Below are 19,621 nucleotides of genomic sequence, written 5' to 3' on the forward strand. Positions count from 1 at the left end.
ACCTCCCGTGTAATATTGTTTCTAATATCCAGAATGAAAAAGAATGATCTTACTCCCAACATCGCAGAGGGTGTGCACTCTCCTTGTGATATAGTTTGTAATATCTGGGGGCAAAGAAGATCATATTACCACCAATATCACAGGGTGTGTACACCCTTTTGTGATATTGTTCTAAATATCCAGGGAGGAGAAGATATTACTCCCAATATAGCAGGGGGTGTACACCCTCGTGAGATATTGTTCCTAATATCCAGGGAGAAGAGGATGACATAACTCCCAATATTGCAGGGGGTGTATATACCCTTTGTGATATTGTTCCTAATATTCAGGGGGAAGAGGATTATATTACTCTCAATATCAAAGTGGGTGTACACCACCCCTGTGATATTATTTCTAATATCCAGGTGGAAAGAGGTTGACATTACTTCCAATATTGCTGATGGTGTACACACCTCCTGTTGTATTGTTCCTAATATTTAGGGGGTAGAGAAGGACATTACTCCCAATATCTCAGGGAGTGTACACCCACTTTGTAATTTTGTACCTAATACTTAAGGGTGAGATGATGATACTACTACCAATATCACAGGGGATATACACCACTCTGTGATATTTTATCTAGTATTCCAGGGAGAGAGGATGATACTATTCCCAATATCACAGGGGATATACACCACCCCTGGGGGGTACACACTACCTGTGATATTGTTTTTAATATCCAGGGAAGAGAGGATGATATTACTTCCAATATCGCAGAGGTTGCACACATCCCTGTGATATTCCTCTTAATATCCAGCAGGGGAAAGGATGATATTACTTTCAATATGGCAAAGGGTATACACACCAATGTGATATTCTTCCTAATATCCGGGGGTGTTGATATTACTCCAAATATCGCAGGGGGTGTTCATCAACTATTGCAGGATCTGGCCAGCAGCCCACGATGCAACAGGGCTCTCTCTTTGCTCCCAGGTGGATCGGCAGGTCGAGAAATAATAGACACACACAAGATAGTGAAAGCTGGGTCCAGGGAGGTCACCGTCTTTTAGTCCTGCAGTGCCAACAATGCACTGGATATGCCAGCATTTATTATTAAGTTTAGTGAGGGCGGGAGTAGGTTAGTGAAGGATTTAGGGTTATTTGATTGTGAGGTGAGATGGTCACATGGGGATTAAGTAATTCCCTTTTTTTTTTTTTGTGAGACAGAGTCTCGCTCTGTCACCCAGGCTGGAGTGCAGTGGCCAGATCTCAACTCACTGCAAACTCCGCCTCCTGGGTTTACGCCATTCTCCTGCCTCAGCCTCCCGAGTAGCTGGGACTACAGGTGCCCGCCACCTCGCCTGGCTGGTTTTTTGTGTTTTTTTAGTAGAGACGGGGTTTCACCGTGTTAGCCAGGATGGTCTCGATCTCCTGACCTCGTGATCCACCCGTCTCGGCCTCCCAAAGTGCTGGGATTACAGGCTTGAGCCACCGCGCCCGGCCTGGATTAAGTAATTCTTTAACATAACATCTGTATGCAGAAGTACAGTATACATAGGTAAGAATTTACAATATAGTGTGTGCATCAGTAATTTCTAACAGAGCCTTAAAACAGAAACACAGTCTATCCATAACCTATGATTAGCAAGATATTATTCAGCAGTAACAGTTGCAGCAAAAGCTGGTTACAGACAATCCATAGTAACGGGACGTGAAGCTAGACAACCGGTTGGACCAGAAATTCTCAGAAGGGAGTATGCCTTAACCTTAAAGAGGCCTAGAAGAGCTGTGGCAAGATGAGAGTGTTTATAGCCCTATCTTATCCATACGGACAGGTGCCCCCCCCCCCCGACCATGCGTCCATTTATAGGCTCTCCACGAGGGTCGCATTCCATTCCCAGAATTATGAACACCTGCTTTTCTGGGTAGGAATCTTGGTGCTGTGAAACTTCCCTGACTGCATGTCCATTCATAGGCTCCCTGCAGGGTGAAGCACATTACGTGCTGTTGGCTCATTCAGGCAGTCCATTCTGGCATTGTCTTTACACAATCCTGCATGTAATTTTGTATTTACAATAATCAGGAGCATTTTATCTTTTATTCCGTAGCAATAGTTTCAGAGGGTCTCCCTACAATCAACCCTGTGATAATCTTCCTCATATCCAGGGGGAGAGAAGAGGATATTATTCCCAACATTGCAAAAGGTGTACATCTCCCTGTAATATTGTGATATTGTTCCTAATATCCAGGTGGGGAGAGGATGTTATTACTCCCAATATCACAGTAGGTGTACACCTCCCCTGTGATATTGTTGTTAATATCCAGGTTAAAAGAGGATGATATTACTCCAAATACAGCAGAAAATGTACACCACCTCGGTGATATTATTCCTAATATCCAGGGAAAGAGAAGATGATATTACTCCCAACATCACAGAGGGTGTACACCACCCCCATGATATTGTTTATAATATCCTGGGGGGAGAAGGTGATATTACTCCCAATATCACAGGTGTGTACACCACCTTTGATATTGTTCCTAATACCAAGTGGTAGACAAGATGATGTTACTCTCAATATCATGGGGGGTATAAATCCCCTGATATTTTTCCTCATATCCAGGTAAGGAAAGGTTGATATTACTTCCAATATTCCAGGTGGTGTGCACACTTCCTGTGAAATTGTGCCTAGGGGGTGTACACCCCTCTGTGATATTTTTCCTAATATCCCAGGGGGGAGAGGATGATATTACTTCCAATATCATAAGGGGTGTACACCCCTTTTGTGATATTGTTCCTAATATTCAAGGGGGGAGACTATAATATGACTGTCAATATCATAAAGGATGTACACCTTCCTGTGATATTGTTTCTAATATCCAGGGGGAGAGAGGATAATATTACACCCAATATTGAAGGGGTTGTACACCCACCCTGTGGTATTTTTCCTAATATCCAAGTGGGGAGAGGATGATATTACTCCCAATATCAAAGGGAGTGTACATCTCCCCTGTGATACTGTTTTTAATTTCCATGTTGGGATGCTATTCCTCCCAATATTGCAGTTTGTACACCCCCCTTGTGATATTGTTCCTAATATTCAAGGATGGAGAAAATCATACTACTGTCAATATCACAAAAGGGTATACACCACCTCATGATATTGTTTCTAATACCCAGGGTGGGAAAAAGAATGATATCACTCCCAATATTGCAGGATGTGTACACCCCCATGTGGTATTGCTCTTAATATCTAGAAGGTGGAGTAATATATTACTCCCAATTTTGCAGGGGGTGTACATACCCACCCTGCAGTATTGTTCCTACAGTCCAGTGTGGGGAGAAGGTGATACTACTCCCAATATCACACAGGGCGTACCTCCTTCCTGTGGTATTTTTTTCTAATATTCAAATTGGGAAAGGGTTATATTACACTCAATATCTCAGGGAGTGTACACTCCCCTTGTGATATTGTTTCAAATTCCAGGGTGAAAGAGGATGACATTACTCTTAATATCGCAGGGGTTGTACCCACCCCACCCCCCGGGATATTGTTCCTAATATCCAGAGAGGAAGAGGATGATATTACTCCCAACCCAATAGCAAAGAGGGTGTACACCTTCCTGTGATATTTTTCCTAATATCCAGTGGGGGAGAAGATGATATTACTCCCAATATCACGGGTGGGGGTGTACACCCCCCTGTGATATTGTTTCTAATATCAAGTGGTGGAGAGGATATTACTCCCAATTTCCGAGAAGGTATACACTTCTTCTGTGATATAATTCCTAATATTTAGAAAAGGAGAGGATGACATTACTTCCAATATCACAGCAGGTGTACACCTTTTCTATGATATTGTTCCTAATATCCAGGGGGAAAGAGGATGATATTACTCCCAATATCACGGGTGGGGGTGTACACCCCCCTGTGATATTGTTCCTAATATCCACGGGGGAAAGGATGATATTACTTCCAATATCACAGGAGGTGCACACCCCCCCCTTGTGATAATGTTCCTAATATCCAGGTTGGGAGAGGTTGTGACATCATATTGCAAAGTTTGTACACCCCCTTTGTGATACTGTTCTTAATATCCAATGGGCAAGATGTTATTACTCCCAATATCGCAGGGGTGGTATGCACCCCCTGAAATACGGTTTTTAATATCCAGGGGGAAAGAGGATGATATTACTCCCAATAGCCCTGCAGCTGCACACTCCTCCCATGATATTGTTTTTTATATTCACAGGGGGAGAGGTTGATATTACTCCCAAGAGCGGAGGCTGTGCACACCATCATTGTGATATTGTTCCTATCATCTAGGGGTGGAAGAGGATGATATTACTCCCAATATTGCAGTGGTCGTACCCCCCCTGCACGATATTGTTCCTAATATCCAGGGAAAGAGAGGGTGACATTACATCCAATATCGCAGGGGGTGTACACCTCCCCCCCATAATATTGTTCTCAATACCCAGGGAAAAAGAATATGATATTACCCTAAATATCGCAGAAAGTGTACAACCCCCTGTGAAATTGTTTTTAATATTCAGGGCGGAGAAGATGATATTACACCCAGTATCACAGAGGATGTACACACACTCCTGTAATATTCTTCCTTACATACAGGGAAGGAAAGGATGCTGTTACTTACAGGATCCAAGGGGTTGTACACATTCCTGTGACTTGTAATTAATAATCAAGGGAAGAGGGAGTGGATGTTATTACTTTCAATATTGCAAGGGGTGTACACCACCCCAAAGATATTGTTCCTAATATTTAGGTAAGGACAAGATGATATTAATTTCAATATTGCAGCGGGTGTAAACCACCTCTGTGATATTGTTGCTAATATCCGGGGTGGGGGGTGGAAATGATATTACTCCCAATAATGCCGGGGGTGTACACCCCACCTGTAGTGTTACACTTAATATTCAAAAAGAGAGACGAGGATATTAGTGCCAAAATTGCGGGGTGTGTCCACCTCACCTGCCATATGGTTTGTCATATCAAGCGGTGGAGAGGGAGGTGATGTTATTCCCAATATCACAGGGTAAATTCCACCCCTCACCATATCGGGAGTAATATCACCCCCCTCTCCCCACCCTGAGTATTACGAGCCATATGCCAGGGGGTTGTCTGCTCCCTGCCACATGGGGAGTAATATCACCCCTCTCCCCCTCTGTGGGTATTACGAGCCATATGCCAGGGGGGTGTCCACCCCCCACCATATGGGGAGTAATATCACCCCCCTCTCACTCCTGGGTATTACAAGCCATATGGCAGAGGGGTGTACACCTCTCACCATATGGGGAGTAATATCATCCCCTCTCCCCTTCTGAGTATTACAAGCCAGGTGCCAGGGGGGTGTCCACTCCCTCCGTATGGAGAGTAATACCACCCCTCTCTCCCCACCCTGGTTATTACGAGCCATATGCCAGGGGGGTGTCCACACCCCTGCCATATGGGGAGTAATATCACCCTTCTCTCCCCCTAGATATTACATGCCATATTAAAGGGGAGTGTCCACCCCCCATCATATGGGCAATAATACCCCCTGGATAAGAGGCAAGTCTACACAGCGTGTTTACAATATTTGGAATAATATCATATTTCCCCTTTTTAAATTACAAACATTATCACAGGAAGGTGTATAGAAACCTGTGATATTGGGAGTAATATTATCCTCTCCCTTCCTTAGATATTAGGAAAAATATCACAAAAGTTGTGTACACCCCCTGTGATATTGGGAGTAATATCATTCTATTCCTCCTGGATATTAGAAACAATATTACATGGAGTGGTGTACGCTCCCCCCCCCCCCGTGATATTGGGCATACTATTATCCTCTTCCTGCTTGGATATTAGGAACAATAACACAAGCAGTTGTACACTTCCTGCAATATTGGAAGTAATATCATCCTCTCCAACACCGGATGTCACGAATAATATCCAAAAAGGGTTTACACTTCCTGCGATACTGGGAGTAATATAATACTCTCTCCCCAATGAATATTAGGAACAACATCACAAAGAAGGTGTTCACCCTTTGCGATATTCAGAATAATATCATCCTCTCCCTTTCTGTATCTTAGAAACAATATCGCAGAAGAGGTGTACACCCGCTGTGATATTGAAAGTGATATCTTACTCTCCTATCTTAGATATAATAAACAATATCACCGGGGGTGTACCACTTGTGCGATATTGAAAGTAGTATCATCCTCTCCACACTTGGATATTAGGAACAATATCACAGCGGGGTGTACACCCCATGTGATGTTGAGAGTAATATCAGCCACTCCTCTCAATATTAGGAAAAATATCACAGGGGGTGTACACATGCGGGGTGTACATTTCCTGTGCTCTTGGGAGTAATATCACCCTCTCCCCTACTTGATATTAGGAACAGTATCTTGGCGGGGGGGGGGTGTAAACTCTTCTCAATATTGGAAGTAATATCATCCTCTACTACTCTGAAGATTAGGAACAATATCAAAGTGGGGTTGTACCCCTCCTGCGATATTGGGCATAATATCATCCTCTCCCAACCTGGATGTTAGAAACAATATCACAGGGAGGCTATACACCCCATGAGACATTGGGAGTAATATCATATCCTCCTGCTTTGGAGAGCAGGAAAAATATCACGGGGGGAAATGTACATTCTGTGCAATATTGGGAGTAATACTATCTTCTTCCAAACTGGACATTAGGAACAATATCACAGGAAGGATATACATTCCCAGTGATATTGGGAGTAATTCGTCCTCTCTTCCCATGGATATTAAAAACAATATTTCAAAAATGGTGTACACACCCTGCAGTGTTGGGAGTAATATCCTCTGCTCTCCTGGATATTAGAAACAATATTAGATATTAGAGGGTGGGTGTAAACCCCCTGTGATATTGAGAGTAATATCCTCTCCCCTCCTGAATATTACAAACAAAATTACAGGAGGGTTTACATCCCCTGCGATATTGGGAGTAATATTCTCTTTCTTCCTAGATATTATGAACAATACCACAGGAGGGTGTACAGCCCCTGTGATATTGGAAGTAGTATTATCTTCCCCCACTCCTCGATATTACAAACAATATCACAGGGGAGTGGACATTCCCTATGATACTGGGAGTAATATCATTTTCTCTCCCTCGGATATTACGGACATTATCACAGGGGAGTGTACACACAAGGTGTGTACGATATTGGAATTGATACCACCCTCTCCCCTTCCCTTCCATCTGTACACCCCATTCGATATTTGGAGTAATATTATCCTCTCCCCCCTGGGTATTATGAACAATATCACAGGGGAGTGTACACCCCCTGCAATATTGGGAGAAATATCATCCTCTTTTCTTCTGGACATTACAAACTATAACACAGGGGATGTACACCCCCTGCGATATTTGCAGTAATATCATCCTCTTCCTCTCTGGATATTACAAATAACATCACAGGAGGGCGTAAATTCCCTGGGATATTGGGAGTAATATTATCCTCTTTCTCCCTGGATATTATGAACATATCATAGAGGTTGTACACCTGCTGCGGTATTGGGAGTAATATCATCCTTTCCCTGACTGGATATTATGAACAATATCACAGGGACGAGTACACTCCTTCGATATTGGGAGTAATGTCTTCGTCTTCCTCCCTGGATATTACGAACAATATCACAGGGGAATGAATACGGAAAGCGATATTGGAGTAATATTATCCTCTTTCTCCCTGGATATTATGAACAATACCACAGGAGGGTGTACAGCCCCTGTGATATTGGAAGTAGTATTATCTTCCCCCACTCCTCGATATTACAAACAATATCACAGGGGAGTGGACATTCCCTATGATACTGGGAGTAATATCATTTTCTCTCCCTCGGATATTACGGACATTATCACAGGGGAGTGTACACACAAGGTGTGTACGATATTGGAATTGATACCACCCTCTCCCCTTCCCTTCCATCTGTACACCCCATTCGATATTTGGAGTAATATTATCCTCTCCCCCCTGGGTATTATGAACAATATCACAGGGGAGTGTACACCCCCTGCAATATTGGGAGAAATATCATCCTCTTTTCTTCTGGACATTACAAACTATAACACAGGGGATGTACACCCCCTGCGATATTTGCAGTAATATCATCCTCTTCCTCTCTGGATATTACAAATAACATCACAGGAGGGCGTAAATTCCCTGGGATATTGGGAGTAATATTATCCTCTTTCTCCCTGGATATTATGAACAATATCATAGAGGTTGTACACCTGCTGCGGTATTGGGAGTAATATCATCCTTTCCCTGACTGGATATTATGAACAATATCACAGGGACGAGTACACTCCTTCGATATTGGGAGTAATGTCTTCGTCTTCCTCCCTGGATATTACGAACAATATCACAGGGGAATGAATACGGAAAGCGATATTGGGAGTAATATTATCCTCTCTTTCATTGAATATCACAGGGCGGGTGTACACCCTCTGTGTTATTAGGAGTAATTTTATCCTCTTCCCCCTTGGATATTTCGAACAATGTCACAGGAAGGTGACCACACCCTGCGACATTGGCATTTATATTATCCTCTTCACCCCTGGATATTACGAACAATATCACAAGGGGGAGTACACCCCTTGTGATATTAGGAGTAATATAATCCTTTTCTCTCTTGAAAATTACAAACCATATTACAGGGGTGGTGTACACCCCTTGCGATATTGACAGTAATATAATCCTCTCCCTTCTGGATATTCAGAACAATATCACAGGGAGGGGCTTACACCCCCTGCAATGTTGGGATTATCCTCTCCCCATTTGGATGTTAGGAACAAAATCACAAGGGGGTATACACTTCCTGTGATATTGGAAGTAATATCATCCTCTCCTACCCTAGATATCAGGAACAATATCGCAAGAGGTGTGTACACCTTCTCTGATATTGGTAGCAAATTCATCATCTTTACCTCTGGATACTAGGAAAAATACCACAAAAAAAAGCTGTTCACCCCCTGGGATATTGGGAGTAATATCATCTTCTCTGCTCTATATACTAGGAAAAATATCACAGGGGTGGTGGACACCTGCTGTGATATTGAGAGTAATATCATCCTCTCCCTCCCTAGATGTTAAAAACAGTATCATGGGGGGTGGAGGTGTAAATTCCCTCTGCTTTTCGGAGTAATATCATTTTTCCCCCTCCCAGATATTAGAAACCATATCTCATGGGGGTGTACACCCCCTGCGATATTGGGAGTAATATCACCCTCTCCCCATTTGGATGTTAAGAACAATATGACAGGGGGGTATACACCCCCTGCGATATTGGGATTAATATCATCCTCTCCACCCCTGAATATTAGGAACAATATCACAGGGGTGTACACTCCCTGTAATATTGGGGGTAATATTATCCTTTCCATTCCTGGATATTAGGAACAATATCACAGGGGAATTGTACTCTCTCTGCGATTTTGGAAGTAATATTATCCTCTCCCCAGTCTGGATATTAGGAATAATATCACAGAAGGGGTGTACACTTTCTGCGATATTAGGAGTCATATTACTTAGGAACAATATCACAGGAAGGTTATACACTCCCTGCAATATTGGGAGTAACATCATTATCTCCCCTGCACCCTGCTGAATATTAGGAACAATATCATGGGGGCGTGTACACCCCTTTCCATATTGGGTTTAATATACCCCTGGATATTAGGAACAATATCACTGAAGGGGTGTACACCCCCTGCGACATTGGGAGTAATATCCTCTTCCCCCCTGGATTTTAGGAACAATATCAAAGGGGGACTGTACAACCCCCACGATATTTGGGTAATATCATCCTCTTCCCTTCTGAATATTAGCAGCAATATCACAGGGGGATGTACACCCCCTGCGAAATTGAGACAGATATCGCAGATGTAACTGGATATTAGGAACAATATCTCGGGGGGGTAAACACCTTCTGCAATATTGGGAGTAATGTCATCTTTCTTCACTCTGGATAGTAGGAAAAATATCGCAGTGCGGGGTTTGACCAGTTACGATATTGGGAATAATATCATCCTCTCTCTTCCTGGATATTAGGTACAATAACACAAGGGGGTTGTATCCCCCTGCGATATTGGGAGTAATATCTTTCTCTTTCCCCCTGGTGATATGAGCCATATCACACTGTGATATTACTATCAATATCACAGAGGGTGTACACTCCCACTTTGATATTGTTCCTGCTATTTAGGAGGGCAGAGGATGATATTACTCCCAATATTGTAGTGGCTGTACATTCCCCCATGATATTGTTTCTAATATCCAGAGAAAGGGAGGATGATATTGCTCTCAGTATCGCAGGGGGTGTACACCCCCCCATGATACAGTTTCTAATATTCAGGTGGGGAGGGCATGATATTACTCCAATAATGCAGGAAGTGACATTTCCCCTGTGATATTGTTTCTAATATCCGAAGGGGAGAAAGATGATATTACTCCCAATTCCACAGGGAGTGTACACACACTGTGATATTGTCCTTAATATGCCTGGGGGGAAAGGATGACATTACTCCCAATATCGCATGGGGTACACACTTCCTGTGCTATTGTTTTTAATATCCGGAGAGGATGATATTACTCCCAGTATTGCAGACGGTGTACACAACCCTGTGATATTCTTCCTAATATCCATGGGGGAAAAGAATAATATTAATTTCAATATCCCAGGGAGTGTACTCATCAATGTGATATTGTTCCTAATATCCAGAAGGGGAGAGGATGATATTACTCCAAATATCGCAGGGGGTGTACACACCAATGTGATATTGTTCCTAATATCTGGGGGGGTGTGAATATTACTCCAAATATCGCAGGGGGTGTTCATCAACCCTGTGATAATCTTTCTCATATCCAGGGGGAGAGAAGAGGATATTATTCCCAACATTGCAAAAAGTGTACACCCCACTGTAACTCTGTGATATTGTTCCTAATATCCAGGTGGGGAGAGTATAGTATTACTCCCAATATCACAGGGGTGTACACCTCTGCTGTGATATTGTTTTTAATATCCAGGTTAAAAGAGGATGATATTACTCCAAATATTGCAGAAGGTGTACAACACCTCTGTGATATTGTTCCTAATATCCAGGGAAAGAGAAGATATTACTCCCAACATCGCATGGAGTGTACACCCCCCTCGTTATATTGTTCATAATATCCAGGGGGGAAGTGAAGGTGATATTACTCCCAATATCGCAGGGTGTGTACACCACCTTTGACATTGTTCCTAATATCAAGTGGTGGAGAAGATGATGTTACCCAAAATATAGCAGGGAGTGTACACCCCCTGATATTTTTTCCTAATATCCAGGTAAGGAAAGGTTGATATTACTTGCAATATTCCAGGTGGTGTGCACACTTTCTGTGAAATTTTTCCTAATATGTAGGTGGTAGAAGTTGACATTACTCCCAATATCCCAGGGGGTGTACACCCCCTTTGCAGTATTGTTCCTAGTATTTAGGGTGAAAGGATACTACTACCAGTATCACAGGGCGTGTACACCCACCCCTCTGTGATAGACTTCCTAATATCCTGGGGGGAGAGAGAATATTACTTCCAATGTCGCAGGGGGCGTACACCCCCTTGTGATATTGTTCCTAATATTCACGGGGGGAGATGATATTACTGTCAATATTGCAAAACACGTACACCTTTCTGTGATATTGTTTCTAATATCCTGGGGTGGGGGGGAGAACGATACTCCTCCAAAAATTGAAGAGGTTCTATACTCCCCCTTTGATATTATTTCTAATATCCAGGTGGGGACAGGATGATATTATTCCCAATATCGCAGGCATACACACTGCCTGAGATATTGATCCTAATAACCATGGAAAGAGAGGATGATGTTACTTTCAATGAGGCAGGGGGTGTACACCCCAAATGTGATATTGTTCCTAATATTCAGGGGGAAGAGGATGATCCTATCCCCAATATCACAGGGGGTGTACACCCCCCTGTCATATTGTTCCTACTGTCCAGGGAGAAAGAGGATGATATTACTACCAATATTGCAGCAGGTGTATACCCACCTTGTGATATTGCTCCTAATGTCCAGGTTCGGAAAATGTGGTATTAGCCCCAATATCACAGGTTGTGAACACCCCATCTGTGACATTTTTTCTAATATACAGATACATGTGATACTGCTCCTAATATCGAGAACGTGGAGGAATATATTACTTCCAATATTGCAGGGGGTGTACACCCCCACCCTGTGATATTGTTCCTACAGTCCAGGAAAGGGGAAAAAGATGATATCACTCCCAATATCACACCGGGGGTGTACACTCCCCCTGTGATATTGTTGCTAATATCCAGGGTGAAAGAGGATGACTTTATTCTTTTTTTTTTTTTTTTATACTTTAAGTTCTAGGGTACATGTGCATAACGTGCAGGTTTGTTACATATGTATACTTATGCCGTGTTGGTGTGCTGCACCCATCAACTCGTCAGCACCCATCAATTCATCATTTATATCATGTATAACTCCCCAATGCAATCTCTCCCTCCTCCCCCCTCCCCATGATAGGCCTCAGTGTGTGATGTTCCCCTTCCCGAGTCCAAGTGATCTCATTGTTCAGTTCCCACCTATGAGTGAGAACATGTGGTGTTTGGTTTCTCTTCTTGTGATAGTTTGCTAAGAATGATGGTTTCCAGCTGCATCCATGTCCCTACAAAGGATGCAAACTCATCCTTTTTTATGGCTGCATAGTATTCCATGGTGTATATGTGCCACATTTTCTTAATCCAGTCTGTCACAGATGGACATTTGGGTTGATTCCAAGTCTTTGCTATTGTGAATAGTGCCGCAATAAACATACGTGTGCATGTGTCTTTGTAGTAGAATAATTTATAATCCTTTGGGTATATTCCCAGTAGTGGGATGGCTGGGTCATATGGTACATCTAGTTCTAGATCCTTGAGGAATTGCCATACTGTTTTCCATAATGGTTGAACTAGTTTACACTCCCACCAACAGTGTAAAAGTGTTCCTATTTCTCCACATCCTCTCCAACACCTGTTGTTTCCTGACTTCTTAATGATTGCCATTCTAACTGGTGTGAGATGGTATCTCATTGTGGTTTTGATTTGCATTTCTCTGATGGCGAGTGATGATGAGCATTTTTTCATGTGTCTATTGGCTGTATGAATGTCTTCTTTTGAGAAATGTCTGTTCATATCCTTTCCCCACTTTTTGATGGGGTTTTTTTTTTTTCTTGTATATTTGTTTGAGTTCTTTGTAGATTCTGGATATTAGCCCTTTGTCAGATGAGTAGGTTGCAAAAATTTTCTCCCATTCTGTAGGTTGCCTGTTCACTCTGATGGTAGTTTCTTTTGCTGTGCAAAAGCTCTTTAGTTTAATTAGATCCCATTTGTCAATTTTGGCTTTTGCTGCCGTTGCTTTTGGTGTTTTAGACATGAAGTCCTTGCCCATGCCTATGTCCTGAATGGTACTACCTAGATTTTCTTCTAGGGTTTTTATGGTATTAGGTCTAACATTTAAGTCTCTAATCCATCTTGAATTAATCTTCGTATAAGGGGTAAGGAAAGGATCCAGTTTCAGCTTTCTACTTATGGCTAGCCAATTTTCCCAGCACCATTGATTAAATAGGGAATCCTTTCCCCATTTCTTGTTTTTGTCAGGTTTGTCAAAGATCAGATGGCTGTAGATGTGTGGTATTATTTCTGAGGACTCTGTTCTGTTCCATTGGTCTATATCTCTGTTTTGGTACCACTACCATGCTGTTTTGGTTACTGTAGCCTTGTAGTATAGTTTGAAGTCAGGTAGCGTGATGCCTCCAGCTTTGTCCTTTTGACTTAGGATTGTCTTGGCAATGCAGGCTCTTTTTTGGTTCCATATGAACTTTAAAGCAGTTTTTTCCAATTCTGTGAAGAAAGTCATTGGTAGCTTGATGGGGATGGCATTGAATCTATAAATAACCTTGGGCAGTATGGCCATTTTCACGATATTGATCTTCCTATCCATGAGCATGGTATGTTCTTCCATTTGTTTGTGTCCTCTTTGATTTCACTGAGCAGTGTTTGTAGTTCTCCTTGAAGAGGTCCTTTACATCCCTTGTAAGCTGGATTCCTAGGTATTTTATTCTCTTTGAAGCAATTGTGAATGGAAGTTCATTCCTGATTTGGCTCTCTGCTTGTCTGTTACTGGTGTATAAGAATGCTTGTGATTTTTGCACATTGATTTTGTATCCTGAGACTTTGCTGAAGTTGCTTATCAGCTAAGGAGATTTTGGCTGAGATGATGGGGTTTTCTAATATACAATCATGTCATCTGCAAACAGGGACAATTTGACTTCTTCTTTTCCTAACTGGATACCCTTGATTTCTTTCTCTTGCCTGATTGCCCTAGCCAGAACTTCCAACTATGTTGAATAGGAGTGGTGAGAGAGGGCATCCCTGTCTTGTGCCAGTTTTCAAAGGGAATTTTTCCAGTTTTTGCCCATTCAGTATGATATAGCTGTGGGTTTGTCATAAATAGTCTTATTATTTTGAGGTACGTTCCATCAATACCAAATGTATTGAGCGTTTTTAGCATGAAGGGCTGTTGAATTTTGTCAAAAGCCTTTTCTGCATCTATTGAGATAATCATGTGTTCTTGTCTTTGGTTCTGTTTATATGCTGGATTACGTTTATTGAGTTTGAATGTTGAACCAGCCTTGCATCCCAGGGATGAAGCCCACTTGATCATGGTGGATAAGCTTTTTGATGTGCTGCTGAATCCGGTTTGCCAGTATTTTATTGAGAATTTTTGCATCGATGTTCATCAGGGATATTGGTCTAAAATTCTCTTTTTTTGTTGTGTCTCTGCCAGGCTTTGGTATCAGGATGATGTTGGCCTCATAAAATGAGTTAGGGAGGATTCCCTCTTTTTCTATTGATTGGAATAGTTTCAGAAGGAATGGTACCAGCTCCTCCTTGTACCTCTGGTAGAATTCAGCTGTGAATCCATCTGGTCCTGGACTTTTTTGGTGGGTAGGCTATTAATTGTTGCCTCAATTTCAGAGCCTGCTATTGGTCTATTCAGGGATTCAACTTCTTCCTGGTTTAGTCTTGGGAGAGTGTAAGTGTCCAGGAAATTATCCATTTCTTCTAGATTTTCTAGTTGATTTGCGTAGAGGTGTTTATAGTATTCTCTGATGGTTGTTGTGTATTTCTGTGGGGTCAGTGGTGATATCCCCTTTATCATTTTTTATTGCGTCTATTTGATTCCTCTCTCTTTTCTTCTTTATTAGTCTTGCTAGCGGTCTGTCAATTTTCTTGATCTTTTCAAAAAACCAACTCCTGGATTCATTGATTTTTTGGAGGGTTTTTTGTGTCTCTATCTCCTTCAGTTCTGCTCTGATCTTAGTTATTTCTTGCCTTCTGCTAGCTTTTGAATGTGTTTGCTCTTGCCTCTCTAGTTCTTTTAATTGTGATGTTAGAGTGTCAATTTTAGATCCTTCCTGCTTTCTCTTGTGGGCATTTAGTGCTATAAATTTCCCTCTACACATTGCTTTAAATGTGTCCCAGAGATTCTGGTATGTTGTATCTTTGTTCTCATTGGTTTCAAAGAACATATTTATTTCTGCCTTCATTTCGTTATGTACCCAGTAGTCATTCTGGAGCAGGTTGTTCAGTTTCCATGTAGTTGAGCGGTTTTGATTGAGTTTCTTAGTCCTGAGTTCTAGTTTGATTGCACTGTGGTCTGAGAGACAGTTTGTTATAATTTCTGTTCTTTGACATTTGCTGAGGAGTGCTTTACTTCCAATTATGTGGTCAATTTTGGAATAAGTGCATGTGGTGCTGAGAAGAATGTATATTCTGTTGATTTGGGGTGGAGAGTTCTATAGATGTCTATTAGGTCCACTTGGTGCAGAGATGAGTTCAATTCCTGGATATCCTTGTTAACTTTCTGTCTCGTTGATCTGTCTAATGTTGACAGTGGAGTGTTGAAGTCTCCCATTATTATTGTATGGGAGTCTAAGTCTCTTTGTAGTCTCTAAGGACTTGCTTTATGAATCTGGGTGCTCCTGTATTGGGTGCATATATATTTAGGAGTTAGCTCTTCCTGTTGAATTGATCCCTTTACCATTATGTAATGGCCTTCTTTGTCTCTTTTGATCTTTGATGGTTTAAAGTCTGTTTTATCAGAGACTAGGATTGCAACCCCTGCTTTTTTTTGTTCTCCATTTGCTTGGTAGATCTTCCTCCATCCCTTTATTTTGAGCCTATGTATGTCTCTGCATGTGAGATGGTCTCCTGAATACAGCAGACTGATGGGTCTTGACTCTTTATCCAGTTTGCCAGTCTGTGTCTTTTAATTGGAGCATTTAGTCCATTACATTTAAGGTTAATATTGTTATGTGTGAACTTGATCCTGTCATTATGATATTAACTGGTTATTTTGCTCGTTAGTTGATGCAGTTTCTTCCTAGCCTCGATGGTCTTTACATTTTGGCATGTTTTTGCAATGGCTGGTACCGTTTGTTCTTTTCCATGTTTAGGGCTTCCTTCAGGGTCTCTTGTAAGGCAGGCCTGGTGGTGACAAAATCTCTAAGCATTTGCTTATCTGTAAGGATTTTATTTCTCCTTCACTGATGAAACTTAGTTTGGCTGGATATGAAATTCTGGGTTTAAAATTCTTTTCTTTAAGAACGTTGAATATTGGCCCCCACTCTCTTCTGGCTTGTAGAGTTTCTGCCGAGAGATCTGCTGTTAGTCTGATGGGCTTCCCTTTGTGGGTAACCCGACCTTCTCTCTGGCTGCCCTTAAGATTTTTTCCTTCATTTCAACTTTGGTGAATCTGGCAATTATGTGTCTTGGAGTTGCTCTTCTGGAGGAGTATCTTTGTGGCGTTCTCTGTATTTCCTGAATTTGAATGTTGGCCTGCCCTACTAGGTTGGGGAAGTTCTCCTGGATGATATCCTGAAGAGTTTTCCCTTGGTTCCATTTTCCCCTTCACTTTCAGGCACCCCAATCAGACGTAGATTTGGTCTTTTTACATAATCCCATACTTCTTGCAGGCTTTGTTCATTTCTTTTTCTTCTTTTTTCTTTTGGTTTCTCTTCTCGCTTCATTTCATTCATTTGATCCTCAATCGCTGATACTCTTTCTTCCAGTTGATTGAGTCGGTTACTGAAGCTTGTGCATTTGTCACGTATTTCTCGTGTCATGGTTTTCATCTCTGTCATTTTGTTTATGATCTTCTCTGCATTAATTAGTCTAGCTGTCAATTCTTCCACTCTTTTTTCAAGATTTTTAGTTTCTTTGCGCTGGGTATGTAATTCCTCCTTTAGCTCTGAGAGGTTTGATGGACTGAAGCCTTCTTCTCTCATCTCGTCAAAGCCATTCTCTGACCAGCTTTGATGCGTTGCTGGCGATGGGCTGCGCTCCTTTGCAGGGGGAGACGCACTCTTATTTTTTGAATTTCCAGCTTTTCTGCCCTGCTTCTTCCCCATCTTTGTGGTTTTATCTGTCTCTGGTCTTTGATGATGGTGATGTACGGATGGGGTTTTGGTATAGGTGTCCTTCCTGTTTGATAGTTTTCCTTCTGACAGTCAGAAGGACTGTCTGTTGGTCTGTTGGAGATTGCTTGAGGTCCACTCCAGACCCTGTTTGCCTGGGTATCAGCAGCAGAGGTTGCCGAAGACAGAATATTGCTGAACAGCGAGTGTACCTGTCTGATTCTTCCTTTGGAAGCTTCCTCTCAGGGGTGTACTCCACCCTGTGAGGTGTGGGGTGCCAGACTGCCCCTAGTGGGGGATGTCTCCCAGCTAGGCTACTCAGGGGTCAGGGACCCACCTGAGCAGGCAGTCTGTCCGTTCTCAGATCTCAACCTCCGCGTTGGGAGATCCACGGCTCTCCCCAAAGCTGTCAGAGTTGTTCGCGTCTGCACTGGCCCCCCGCTGCTTCCCCTATTGGTCTTCAGCTGTGCGCTGTCCCCAGAGGTGGAGTCTACAGAGACAGGCAGGCTTCCTTGAGCTGCTGTGAGCTCCACCCAGTTCCAGCTTCCCAGCGGCTTTGTTTACCTACTTAAGCCTCAGCAATGGCGGGCGCCCCTCCCTCAGCCTCGCTGCTGCCTTGCGGATAGATCGCCGCAGACTGCTGTGTTAGCAGTGAGCGAGGCTCCGTGGGCATGGGACCCTCCCGGCCAGGTGTGGGATATATTCTCCTGGTGTGCCTGTTTGCTTAAAGCGCAGTATTGGGGTGGGAGTTACCCGATTTTCCAGGTGTTGTGTGTCTCAGTTCCCCTGGCTAGGAAAACGGATTCCCTTCCCCCTTGCACTTCCAGGTGAGGCGATGCCTCGCCCTGCTTCAGCTCTCCCTGGTCAGGCTGCAGCAGCTGACCAGCACCAATTGTCCGGCACTCCCTAGTGAGATGACCCCAGTACCTCAGTTGAAAATGCAGAAATCACCGGTCTTCTGTGTCGCTTGCGCTGGGAGTTGGAGACTGGAGCTGTTCCTATTCGGCCATCTTGCTCCACCCCCCCCTTTTTTTTGAGATGGAGTCTCGCTCTGTCGCCCAGGCTGGAGTGCAGTGGCACCATCTCAGCTCACTGCAAGCTCCGCCTCCCGGGTTCACGCCATTCTCCTGTCTCAGCCTCCCGAGTAGCTGGGACTACAGGTGCTCGCCACAACGCCCGGCTAATTTTTTGTATTTTTTAGTAGAGACGGGTTTCACTGTGTTAGCCAGGATGGTCTCGATCTCCTGACCTTGTGATCTGCCCGCCTCAGCCTCCCAAAGTGCCGGGATTACAGGTGTGAGCCACCGCGCCCGGCCGAGGATGACTTTACTCTTAATATTGCAGGGGTTGTACACAGCTTCCCCCGCCCCGCCCAGGGATATTGTTCCTACTATCCAGGGAGCGAGAGGATGATATTACTCTCAATAGCGAAGGGGTGTACACCTTCCTTTGATATTGTTCCTAATATCCGGGGGGGAAGAGGATGATATTACTCCTAAAATCGCAGGGGCTGTACACCCCTGCTCCACAATACTGTTCCTAACATTGAGCGGTGGTGAGGATGATGTTATTCCCAATTTTCGAGAAGGTGTACACTTCTTCTGTGATATAGTTTCTAATATTTAGGAAAGAAGAGGATTATATTACTTCCAATAGGTGTGTTTCTGTGATTTTTTCCTAATATCAATGGGGGGAAAGGATGATATTACTCCCAATATCACAGGAGGTGTACACCCTCCTTGTTATACTGTTCCTAATATCCAATGGGGGAGAAAATGATATTACTGTGAATACCGCAAAGAGTATTCCTTCTGAAACTATTCCAAAAAAAACTAAGAATGAGGGACTCCCTTACTCATTCTATGAGGCAAGCATCATTCTGATACCAAAACCCACCATAGACAAAACAAAAAAGAAAACTTTACATCAATATCAGTGATGAACATAGATACCAAAATCCTCAACAAAATACTAGCAAATGGAATCCAGCAGCACATCAAAAAGCTAATCCACCACAATCAAGTAGGCTTTATTCCACAGATGCAAGGTTGGTTCAATATAAACAAATCAATAAATGTGATTCGTCACATAAACAGAACTTAAAAAACACA

The sequence above is a fragment of the Trachypithecus francoisi genome, unplaced genomic scaffold, assembly GCF_009764315.1.
Source record: "Trachypithecus francoisi isolate TF-2019V2 unplaced genomic scaffold, Tfra_2.0 Lachesis_group16, whole genome shotgun sequence".
Taxonomy (NCBI): domain Eukaryota; kingdom Metazoa; phylum Chordata; class Mammalia; order Primates; family Cercopithecidae; genus Trachypithecus; species Trachypithecus francoisi.